The sequence below is a fragment of the Mirounga angustirostris genome, unplaced genomic scaffold, assembly GCF_029215605.1.
Source record: "Mirounga angustirostris isolate CCGP_5_RB_7025 unplaced genomic scaffold, mMirAng1.0.hap1 SCAF_8, whole genome shotgun sequence".
Lineage (NCBI taxonomy): Eukaryota > Metazoa > Chordata > Mammalia > Carnivora > Phocidae > Mirounga > Mirounga angustirostris.
Genome location: NW_026991716.1, coordinates 29,395,199 through 29,405,500, shown reverse-complemented (window position 1 = coordinate 29,405,500; position 10,302 = coordinate 29,395,199). Strand labels below are relative to the sequence as shown.

General features: G+C 40.8%; 1 pseudogene; it reads right to left on the bottom strand.

Annotated features, from left to right (window-relative positions):
• Positions 1-6,239: 6,239 nt before the first annotated feature.
• LOC123837097 (large ribosomal subunit protein eL22-like) lies at positions 6,240-6,661 on the bottom strand (annotated as a pseudogene).
• Between the last annotated feature and the right edge of the window lie 3,641 nt (positions 6,662-10,302).

The following is a 10,302-nucleotide window of genomic DNA, read 5'->3' as shown; positions in this document are numbered from 1 at the left end:
CCCACCGCTACTGGTCTGCGAGTCTGTGCCCGGTCCCCAGCACACCAGGCTGTCGCTCACTGGCGGTGTAGGATCCCCATGGCCAGGCACCCTCCCACTGCCATTTATCCTCCGATATCTGCCCACGGAATCACGGCTCCCTGCTTTGTACCTTGAAACCAACTGTCTGCGATATTCTGTTTGTAGAGATCCAGATCTTCTTACATCTCAAGCTGATTTCGTGGGTGCTCAGAGTGGTCTGGTAGATATCCAGCTCAATTCTGGGGACCGGTTGGAATAGGGTCTCCTACTCCTCTGCCATCTTGTCTCCCAGGAAAATCCATCTTAATTGAAAAATAATTAATGAACAAGAAGAATATTAGCTTCCAGGTCCACCCCCCACTGCCACCACCTTTCCCTGCCAAATGAGGAGACTCCTCAAGACCTGAGAGACATTAGGGTTATTTCATGCAAGGACAGATGGAAGAAAACCAAATTTTTTGAGTACCTACTAAATGCCAGGACCTGGGCTACACAAGTTGTACTTATGACACTTCATTCTCACGCATGTAACAGAGATGAAGGAAGACATGAGTCTTGCCATCTAGTAACCTTTCATCAAGGAACCTATCAGAGGAGGGAGGGCTGGAGCTGTAAGGACACTGCCCCCCATGCCCCTGCACACTCCAGTCCTCAAGCCCAGCCCAGCCCCCAGCTCCACACAGCTCAGGGTGAAAGAGGAGCAGGAAGGGGACCTTGGACTCAGAAATGGCCCAGGGTGATATGGCCAGGAAGCTTATCTTGCCTGAATGCCGGCCTTTGGATCCCATGATGGGAGGGGAGGGGAAGGAATGACCAAGACGGGAAGATTTTCCTGAAGGACACTGGAAGGACACCTGGAGACATTGCGGGAAGGACACCAAACAGCAAACTTCACTGTCCCCTTCCAGCTCATCAGGCTCCCGGTCCAGCCATTTTTCGACAAACACTGTTCACTGCCATGAATGATTTTTCTTGCTCAATATATAAATTATATAGTGGGGTGTTAAGATTGTACTTTCTAGGGGCACCTGGGCGGCCCAGTCCTTAAGCGTCTGCCTTCAGCTCAGGTCATGATCCCAGGGTCCTGGGATCGAGCCCCACTTCAGGCTCCCTGCTCCTCGAGAAGCCTGCTTCTCCCTCTCCCATTCCCCCTGCTTGTGTTCCCTCTCTTTCTGTGTCTCTCTCTGTCAAATAAATAAAATCTTTAAAAAAAAAATTGTACTTTCTACTTTAACAGCCATATAATACCTCTTATCTTTAGTTGCTTCAAGTGCTTCTGAAACATTTCCAGACAAACACCCAAGCTATAAAACAATGGCTAATGTAAAAAGAATTGTGAATTTGTAATGTGCCCATTGGTGCAAAGTATTAAACCCACTTTTTAAAAACCTGTAATAAAGTAAAGTTTAATTTATTTTATTTTTTTATGAATCGTTTTTATCTGAGTATAATTGACAGACAATGTTACATTATTTTCAGGTGACAACATACTGATTCAACAAGTTAAACATTATTCTATGCTCCCAACACGTGTACCTATCATCTATCTCCCACTCTCTTCACCCATTTTGGCCCACTCCCCACTCCATATCCCCTCTGGCAACCATGGGTTTGTGCTCTGTGTGAACAGGTCTGATTCTGCCTTTTGTTTGTTTGCTTAGTAAAATCATGTGGTATTTGTCTTTCCCAGTCTGACTTCTTTCACTTAGCATAATACCTTCTAGGTCCATCCATGTTGTCACAAATAGCATGATCTTATCCTTTTTTCTGCCTGCATAATATTCCATTGTGTATATATACCACATCCCCCTTGTCCATTCATCTGTCAATGGACTTTTAGGTTGTTTTCATATCTTAGCTATTATAAATAATGCTACAATAAACATGGGGGTATTTATGCCTTATCAAATTTGTATTTTCATTACCTTTGGGTAAATACCTACCTAATGAGAGAAAACAACAAAGCCTGGGCTTTGCTGCAACCTGTAGTCTCCAGGTTTACAGATGGTAACACTCCCACAGCTCCCTCAAGGACTTCCTTTCATGTTTGACCACTATAGCTTTGTTCTTGTTAGCGTTACTTCCCTGTGATAACCAGAAACAGCCCCACCCAAAATATATAATAGCAATTACCTTACAAACGTTGGTCCACTGATACACATCTGAAGGGTCTCAGGACTAATGTTTTACTAGAGAGTAGTAAATAACCTTAACAGCAGCTAGCCCCTCAAGGTCCTGGAAGCCTTGCTTCCAAATTCCTTTGAGACTTACACTATCCCTTACCCCCACTAACAATTAAGTATAGGATTAGTCGAAGCTCACAATCCCTGTGCAGCTCTCTCTGCCCACGGGTCCTGTCCCTGTACTATAATAAAACCACCTTTTCAATGGAAAACTCTCAAAAATTATATCCTGACCAGTTGCTCACCAGCCCCACGTCATTTTGGTGCCCAACTTTCTTCTTATCTGAACTTCAAGCCTCAGTGCAAACTTCTCTTCCTGTTCTTCCATTTCAGGGGCTATTCAAGGAGTAAGGTCTTATCGGGACCCTTTCATGCCGATTGCTCAGGCTGCAATCCTCTAGCCCATGGCTGCTCTAAGGGGAGGAATAAAAGCCTGCATTTTGACTGGAAGCTAGTCCCCTGGCTGAAATGGTAATAAGACCCAGAAACTTGATGCCTTCTCTTTATTCCTATCCTTATACGAAGCTGTCTCTGTTGGGCACAGGACAGCTACCTAAGTCACTAGCATGGCTGCCAACCTTAAGACTCTCCAGTGAGTTTTCCTCCTCATTGGTCCAATGTGGTCTCTTCCCATCCCTGATCTAGCCACTTCTGGCCACAAGCCCTCCACTGAGAGCCAGTCAAAACTGAATTAAAACACAACAGAGGGCTGCTTCCTAGGGAAGTTGGCTATAAAGGCTACATGTGCTGGAATGTCACTTAGACCATGATGGATTTCTATCTTTACAATTTTTCATCAGTGTTCTCTAATCACTACTTAAATCACAACATTGGGTAATTTCCCCTTGTAAAACTTTTCTGGTGTTTTCCATGGGTTAAAAATGGCAGGTTCTTCACAGCATGTCACTGTATTTGTCCGTTCACCAGCACCAATTTGTAGTCCAGAATGCAATGGGGAGGTGGGGGGACGTCAGCATCCCTCCTACAAGGCTGGCAGTGTTCACAGCGATTTTGTTCAAGGGACGCCTCCAGTCACTTTGACACAGGGAACCTCTGACATATCCTGTGTGGGATATCGCCTGGGAGTATGGGGGATTTTCTTGTTAATGGACCTTCTCTGCTTTTCTAGGAACATGGGATCTTTTTCTTCAGTCCCTGAGGACTCTCCCTTGGGATGCCTTTTAACACACTGGAATCAATTCAGATCGCAAGATTTAAGAAAGACAAGACTGATTTTCTCTGTAACACTTCAGGTCCTCAGTACTCCTTAGGAGATAAGGAAAAATGGTCAATTGAGACACTAAGCTTCAATACGATCTACCATTTAGATCTCTTCTGTAGGCAACAGGGCAAATGGATGGGGGTACCCTATGTCCAGGCCTTCATGGCCCTAAATCCAGATCCTGACCTCTGCAGAATATGTTTGGCCACTAACAAGGCTAATAACCCCCCTCCCGATGAATTGGATGATGATTATCTAAATAGGCCTCCTAATAAATGCAGCTTGCCAGAAAAATCACAGGCCATCCATAATGAAGGGGACACTGACTCTCTCACTGTGCCTCTTCCTAATAGATCCAGGTTATTCTTGTTGTATGTGGGGCCTTTTCCCTCATTCATTTCCTGGATTAATGGTTATGATAATTGGAGGCAATTGTCTGGTTAGTCTACCGAGGGACAGGGCCTTTAAGGAATATTCCCAAGCAGATCCCAAAACTCCTTTTGTTTCAAGGACGTTTCCTGTCTTCTCTGGCCCGATAGACTCCTTAATTTCACTTTGTGTTGGTGGGGGGAAAAAATGCATCTGCTCATCTGTCTGAGCTGATGAGCTTTCGGAATGGGAGTCCTCTTTCTTTTGTCTGGGCATTTTTTTTTTTTTTTTTTTGGTAACCATGTGTTAGCCACTTTACTATAAAATATGATCAAAACTCAATTATGAGAGTTCAAAAAGAAATAGAAAAACCAATGAGTTTCAATTTTATTACAAGTTTTAAAATCTGGGAGTAGTTTGAAAAAAACTTATATCCTAATTTCAGCCCACGGTTAATATTTTACAAACAAAGAATCACTACAGGTGAACCTCAATGCAACAAAAAAATACAATTTGCAAATCCAGGTCATAAACTCACTAACAAACTTACTAATCATGGTAAGGGACAGTGCCAAAGACCAGCTAATGCCTCAATTAAATCAGAAAGAAACCTCGCCTTCTGTGAAGGCAGAAAAACATGCAAACAATTCTGCTTCAAGAAATTTGCACAGAAATAGAAAATGCTAGAGCCTTTACCACAGATGAAATTGCAAACATTCAACACATTAAATTAAATCCAAGGAGCACCAAATATAAATTGAAGCAAAGGTAGGACTCAAACATTTAATTTCCAGCTATGCAACTAGCAGAGCCCAGGAATTTCAGGTGTGGAAATTAGCTATAGGCAAACTCTATAAAAACATGAGTTTATACTCTGTCGTTTTATTTTATTTATTTATTTTTTTATTATGCTCAGTTAGTCAGCATATAGTACATTATAAGTTTTTGATGTAGTGTTCAACAATTCAATAGTTATATATAACACCCAGTGCTCATCACAACATGTGCACTCCTTAATATACTCTGCAATTTTAATACAATGCAGACATTTCTGCAAAACTGTTTAGATTTTAGAGGGGCATAATAAGGCATCAGGGTGTCTTTTCAAAGTCACTCTCAAATACTCTTGATTTTTGGTTGGCAACAATGACATCTTTATAACTTAATATCTCTCACAGATCTCTAGCCTCTGCACACAAGGCAACAAAATACCACTTCCCATCTGGTCCAGCTTAATGTCAGTTTGTAGAATGACTTGACATTAAATCCATCCATGGCCTAAATGACACAGAAGCTACTATTTCCTGGGCATATCCACACTTTTTCCCCATCTCCTCAGCATGAACTGTCTCTCAATCACTTCTCCTTCACGCCCTATCCCCACAAAAGACTCCAATCCCTAGGAGATGCACACATGTCAATTCTGGAAGCTCTACTATTGCTCATCTCCAGCTCCCCATGCTGGGGGCCAAAGCAACAGTTTGTTGCAAAGAGTTGCAGAAACAGTGATTATTTACAAATTCATTTTTGTGCACTTTTGCATAATTTAAAACCTGGTGTAGAGGGTGCTTTCAGGCAGCAGACTTGAGCCCTGGAACCCTGAGTAAGGAAGAAGGGCCCATGGTGACCACCAGACTGAGTGCAAACCACCTCAAAACAGCCAGAAGTCCTAGCTGACCAATGGGCTACTTACACATGGGCACAGGTACCAAAAAAGGAAAATTCCATACGTTTCCACACCTCCTCACTCCCCCATTAACTGTAGCCCCCACCACGGCCTCCTGGCAGGCAGGCTCTCCTTTGCTGCCCTGCCTGTTACTCCCTTGCAGGGTATTCAGTAAACTTCTGTCTCCTGTGTCCTGCCCTAGGCTCTCCAAACTCTTTTCTGGAAGGTAGTAGAATATGCAGCAGCACAAAAGGACATTTTATTTCTACAGGAAGAAAAAGGATTAGCATACATAATAATTGCATCGAGTAAATTGTCATAAAAAATTGAAGTAAATGCCGCAGAACCCTGCATTTTTGTCAGCACTGACATTTTCCTGGAAGAAGAGAACCTCAAAGAAGTCACTGGTTTTGCTTTCAGTGAATTAGGAGCCCCCATGTTTGTATAAATGAACCTCTAAGAAGAGCACCAGATGAAACTCTCACTTTTTAAAGTAAAATAATGACTAAAGTGCACGCAGCTCCACACCCTTATCCACATGCTCAAGGTCAAATCACCAGCAATTCTCTGAAAGGAGCTCACTTCTGTTTTGGTATTATTACCACAATAACTAAAATTTTCAAACAGGAAAAAAAAGTCTAATTATAAATAAGAGAATGACAGCCTGAGTGAAGTTCGTTTACTATGATTTCCAATTTTCTGGCCAACCCATACCGCAATCCATTCCTTTCCATACAAGGAAAACCACCATTTTAGTTCCCATGCTTTATTCAAGAACTCATACAAAATCTTCCAGATAAATGAGTTTTAATCCTCCTTCTTCCTCTCCTTCCTCGTCCTGATTAACCTGGAAGTAATGCAATTAGTAACTCTCTTTGCTCTTAGCAACTACGTGCAAACAGTCACGTAGATTATTGTTCTTCAAATATTTTTTTATGAGATATTTCAAATACCTTTACGGAAAAAGGCACCTCAGAAGTTACGGTGATCTTGCTCTTGCACCTTTCAATGGTTACAACCCCTCCACCGGGGGGGACTCCCAGCTTTTCCATTCGCTTTGATTCTCTCTTGAAGAAACCGCTTCAAACCGGCAGCATCCAGGATTCCACCTTCTACTGGGTGGGAGCAGTTAAGGGTAAACTTCGGAACTTGCTTCTCCCCCACCCCGCCCAAAATCACAAGCTTTTCCACGGGCACCATGGCGCAACAGAGGCAGAAAGGAAGGTCTCTTCTGCCTGAGCCTGTATCCACCTCCAGCCTTGCCAGCTGCATCTCACCTCCCCCCGCCCCCCCCCCGCCCGTTTCTGCACCACCATGGATGCAGCTTGTACCCATACCATCGTGGGTACCCCGGCCACCATCGCCTTCGGCTTCTCCTACCCTCACTCTCAAGGAGCAAGGAGCATCCCCTTGGACTTAACCCACCGTACAGGTGCCCCAGGTTGAAAAAATTGACAATGGGGAACAAACTGACTGACTTTTAAATGGACATAGGTGCAACATACTCGTGTTAAAGCTACTTTGAGTTTGCTGGTTTAATTGAGATAGACATGTCTATCTTAATTAGTTGTCGACATTAACTATAACACTTTTATTCTACCAAGGTTTGCTGAAGGTCAAAAAGGCTCATGTAATCTCTTGCAATTTGTCAACAAATGATGGCTTCAAATGGTTAATTAATTTTGTCTGTCTCAAAGTTTTCATGGGTAACTGTTAAAACAGCTTTCACAATCTTTGGTAACCTGAAACTTCAAAGTTTTACTTGGATAACAAGTCAGATTGAATTCGTTGGATATCTAAGTCTTTCCAAATAAGATAAAATAGTGAAACATTAATTACTAAACATAATGTTTATTTACTTTTGGCTTCCTATGGCGGAGAAGCTGAGGATAGTCTATTGGTAAACATACTTGATGCTTTATCAAGATGGTACTATGGAAAAACATGTTTGTACAAAGTATAAAATGTATTCATAAATTTCAGATCTAAAGAATTCCAGTGTAACACACAGTTCACAATCAGTTACTACTTAGTTTTCCCTGGAGACTAAGGTTTGTAAGAATTAAAATTCCGCTAAATGTAATTAAGACTGTTGGAGATAAGAAAGCAACTCTGTTTGCAAGAAAATATGTGTTTTTGATGAGAAAGATATGAGGAATGGGAATACATTTTGTTGAGGGGGGAAACAAGTAATTTTGTCCAAAAATAAGACTGGTTGTTTGGAGAGAAAAGGCTTAGGACAAAATCTGAATAAAAAAAAAGTTGTAGAAGATTTGTGAAGGGAATACTTTAGGAAAAATTTTATGTGTGGTCAGGACTAAGGCTGAAATAAATAGATTTTAAAGATACACTGGTACACGATTAAAATTCTGCTTTTTTCTCTGATAAAAAAACGAAGTTTTCTTGGATTGTTGGTTTCCACTTGATAAGAAATTATAAACAAAGTTGTGGTCTTTTCCTTGCCCAGAAAACCAAAGTTTCTATGTTTTGTCTTTATCAGGTCTTTGGTTACTTAAGAAAGTTAAAAATTCTCAATATTAAAAGAGCTAAATTTTGAGAACAACTCTATAACCTTACCTGTTTGTCTTTGTAATAGCTTATTATCACCTTGGGGAGATAAATAATCACATTTTAAGTGTTATAATGATATGTAATCCTCTTTAGGCATGTGCTTTAAAACTGAGTGTTTTAAAAAATTTCCCCAAGATTTGAATTGTAAATGAAGTCTTTTTGACTAATTAGGCTTGTTTATTTGGTCTGTTAAATTACATGGAAAGCATTGTCAAACAACTGATGACAACTTTAGGTGATGTTGTATGGGTAAATGCTATAACTCTTCTAGAAATTATATGAAACCCCTAAAGTTTTCATAGATCCTGGTGTAAGGTCATCACTCGACTTTCTGATTATGTGTAGCACAGAAAGAACTGGGTTTCCTTGTCAACTGCATTATAATGAACTCTCATCAGATCTTTAACCATGTCCATTTTTGAGTCTCTTGTCACTTATAGTTGTTCTGATGCTCTTACAAAATGTGTTTTGTCTTCAAGGAGACCCATGAAAAGAACTTTTGGCAAATACAGGTATTTGATATCTTTGAGATCATAAAACTAAGCCAAATGAAAATTTCCAGAACTAATGGAAAAAAAGCTGCATTCAAACAGAATAAGAATTAATAATATGGGACTAAATAAATTGAGAAAATGATATTTTTATAAGTGTTGTTGGAAACGTTCTCTAATGTTAGCTCCCCCAGGTTAAGGAAACTTTCTCTTAAGATATCCATGATATACAGAAATACGATAAAATATTCCTTTGGGAACAGATTGAAGCATTTTACTTTTTCCCTACCTGAACCCTCTGAAATTCAGAAACTCTCATTGAGTATTCTTTCTTCCATGGCAATTATAATTATTTTCATAAGTTCAATAAGAATCTGTTCTCCTTGTAACAGGACACCATTGGAAACACTGGTTATTTTACCAAGGCTTTGACTGGAATGAATGTCAGATTTGAGAGAGACATGCACAGACTCAGATATGATCAAACAGCTTTAAGGTATCAAAGTTGACTTTATGGAGCCAATAAAGCCCCTTGGAAATGTCAGTCTGGCACCTCACTCAAAGAGTTCCCACAGCCTCAGCACGTGAGTAAAAAATGTCTGTTCCTGGGGGTGCCTGGGTGGCTCAGTTGGTTGAGCGACTGCCTTCGGCTCAGGTCATGATCCTGGAGTCCCGGGATCGAGTCCCGCATCGGGCTCCCTGCTCAGCAGGGAGTCTGCTTCTCCCTCTGACCCTCCCCCCTCTCATGCTCTCACTCTCTATCTCATTCTCTCTCTCAAATAAATAAATAAAATCTTTAAAAAAAAATGTCCAGTCCTGGCAGGTGCAAGAACCTCAGGATATTTGGAGGACTTTGAGAAGAGAAATTTGCCCAAATCTACAGATATTGCAGGCGTATCTGACAAGTATTTGGCTTGGTTTCTGGCCTTGAGAGCTTAAAATTGTTCAATCTAGAGATTCCTTATAAAAAGTTCCAGCAAAGCAGATTTTAAAAGATCTATTCTTGCTAGCTTATGTAAATAAGTAGGCCAAATTTGTTAAAACTGGACATGTTTTACAAGCAAATTAATCTTGATATGGCTATCTTTGATAAAATGAGGGTGATTATAGAGAAAAAATATGTTTCAATAACACATATTTGTAGATATTAGACTTTAATACTATTGATTATAAACTAGACTAGATCCTGAATTCTTCTGGTTTCCTGAAATATCTGACGATGGCTCTCCAAACTAAGGTTTCCAATATTCTTCCATTCTCTTAACTCAAAGTCATTAAAAACTAAAACTGCCCTTTTCCCTAAAGCCCTAAAGCTGATGCTGGACAACTTGAGGTCAGCTCAGAGAAATTGCCACAGAACTCATGTACAGACGATCTATGTGCCTGCTTCTCTTTGGGCCGGTCAAAAGGATCAGCAGAGACAGGTGGATTACAAAGCAGAAAAGCCCATCTGATTCCCGCGGCCTGCTGGCACTCCGTCTGCGGACGCTTCAGGCCTGACATCTGAAAATCTTCTCCCTGGCAGCACTCAGGACCCAGAAACGGGGTTTGTCATTTGCTCCAGCCATTAACCTGTATTTTTCTTTGGTTTCCATAAAAGTGCCTCTTATTAATGACCTGATTGCTTGCCTAGCAAAACAGAATCTATATGATGGCTACGCCACCTGCTACACAATTAGGGCCTTAAGTGACTCTCAAAATAGCATTACATTATTAAACACTGCAATAACTCAAATGCTTAAAGCAGTTCTGTTTTATTTTTTGAGATTTTATTTTTAA